Source organism: Mus pahari, chromosome 1, assembly GCF_900095145.1.
Source record: "Mus pahari chromosome 1, PAHARI_EIJ_v1.1, whole genome shotgun sequence".
Lineage (NCBI taxonomy): Eukaryota > Metazoa > Chordata > Mammalia > Rodentia > Muridae > Mus > Mus pahari.
The window spans coordinates 165,896,564-165,898,934 of record NC_034590.1 but is presented as its reverse complement, the minus strand read 5'-3'; positions in this window follow the sequence as shown (position 1 = coordinate 165,898,934).

Here is a 2,371-nt window from a genome sequence, read left to right as displayed (position 1 = left end):
ATGAAGTAAATACCTAATAAAAATTGGAAAAAGAAAAAGAGAGAGAGAGGGGTGACTTTGAAGGCAGACATGTTTGGGTTTGAATCCTCGTTTTTCTCCTTGTGAAAGTCTAAACACTGTTCAGGGCTGTATCAAAGTATAGTTCACAGATGGCTCCTAGTCCACACACTACTTTTACCTTGTAGCAAGCCAAGGGGCTTGTGGTAGCATTTGCATCGATTTTATCACCAATCATATTACTAGTCCTGCTGGATTTTGTTCTAAAGACAAGACTTTCTTAGTGAAGATGAGAGGCCCGGCCAAAGCCTTACAAATACAGAGGCGGATGGTCATAGCCAACCATTGGACTGAGCACAGGGTCCCCAATAGAGGAGTTATAGAAAGGACTCAAGGAGTTGAAGGGGTTTGCAACCTCATATGAAGAACAACAATATCAATCAACCAGACCCCCCCCCCCAGAGCTCCCAGGGACTAAGCCATCAATAAAGGAGTACACATGGCTCCAACTGCATATGTAGTAGAGGATAGCCTTGTCATTCATCAATGAGAGGAGAGGTCCTTGGTCCTATGAAGGCTCAATAGATGCCCCAGTGTAGGGGAATCAAGGGTGGGAGTTGGGTTTGGGAGTGTGGAGGAACACCTTTATAGAAGTAGGGGGAGGGAGGATGGGATAGGGGGTTTCTTGGAGGAGGGAAACTGGGAAAGGGGATAACATTTGAAACGTAAAGAAAATACCCCCCCCAAAAGAAAATAGCGTGTTATCTGATATTTTAGTGTAAGTTTCTTATTCCTTAGCTCATAGCAGGGATCATGCATTAGCAAGGTTAGTTGTATTCATGTAGGTCAGAAAGCCATGTAACTATTCAGGGGCTTAGTGTTTCTCATCACCCGGGCAGGAATGATGATTCCTACGAAGTCCTAAGGCTGCAGTTAGAATGCACTGGGATTTGACAGGTACGTGCACTCACTAAACGACTCACTATTGGTCTAGAGAAGGGGTTATTTCCTCTACAAGGTCCTGGCACACCCAATAGCAACAGGAATCTCAGGGTTTCAAAGCTAAATCAATTTATTAAGCTGACTGTGTTTCAGGGGACAGAAGAAATTCATCCCCCACACGTGCCATGTTTCTGGCTCTTCAGGACTAGAAATCATTTAGTTTTGAATCTCCAAGGATATCAAATGAGCTATTCAATAAATGCATGCAAACCAGCCTGAGGCAGATTTCTCCTTGTGGCTAGCTTTCCTGGCACCATCAGACTCTACTTGATACCTTATTTCTGATATATCCACCTTCAAGCCTGCCTCTTTAGCCTGGGTATGTAGGCTTAGATTTTTCAAAACCTACTTTAATTAGGGTTCTTAAATGGTTCAACCTCCCCTCTAGCCCACATACCAGAGGTAGAGGGAATGAAAGGTTAATAGGAAACAGGAGATGTGTACCTCTTTAGAAGTCGTTCTTTGGGGGTGATTCCAAGCACATATCAGTAGTGGCAGCCCAATTCAGAAGAAACCATGAGGATAAGCTGAATTGGCACAAGTCCACACAAGTGACAAGAGGCAGCTAGAACACCACCAGAAGTTCTCTGGTTCTTTTCTCTCTACGACATCATGACAGGATCTGCAAAGTACAGCAAAGCATTGCAAGGTGAACCAATGGAAGAGCGGCCTAACACTGTCTGTTGGGTTATATTCATAGCCTTTTAAATAACCATGTGCCCTCTCAAGTATCCGCTCCAGCACAGTGTCTCATGCCTTTCACAAGACAGCCTCCAGAGGAACATCATGTGTCTTTCCCAGTAAAAATCCTCTCCCGTGTCTGCTTCAGCACAACACTTATGAGACAGCTTGCAGAAAAACAACACACGACACAACGGATCCTCTGAAGAAACCAGAACTTCCACTTCATGGATAATTGCTTTGTGAGCTGTTTACAGGTCTGTCTGTTTGAGACTCTTAATTTCTTTCTTAAATCTCTTTTAGCAGTCTGGCATCTACAAGTACTCGGGGAGTCTGGAAACGCTGTGAGTACCAGGACTATAGTAAATGGTTTTCAAAAAGTGTAGTGAACATTCTTCACTTGTTCACTTGTTCAGGAGAACATTCTTCTCAGGAAGTCATGAGTCCCCAGGCTGGGACACATAGGATGACTTTTCCACATGATCTTAACCACAGGAATGTATGTAGAAGTATAAATTTTTGCTGGCGACTCAAACAATTTTATCATGGTATGATATTTCTACACTAAAAGTTAAATTTGTGTGTAAATGTGCAGGTCTGTGTGAGGTGTACATAGAGACCAAAGTAAGGCATTTTGAATTCTCTCTCTCTCTCTCTCTCTCTCTCTCTCTCTCTCTCTCTCTCTCTCTCT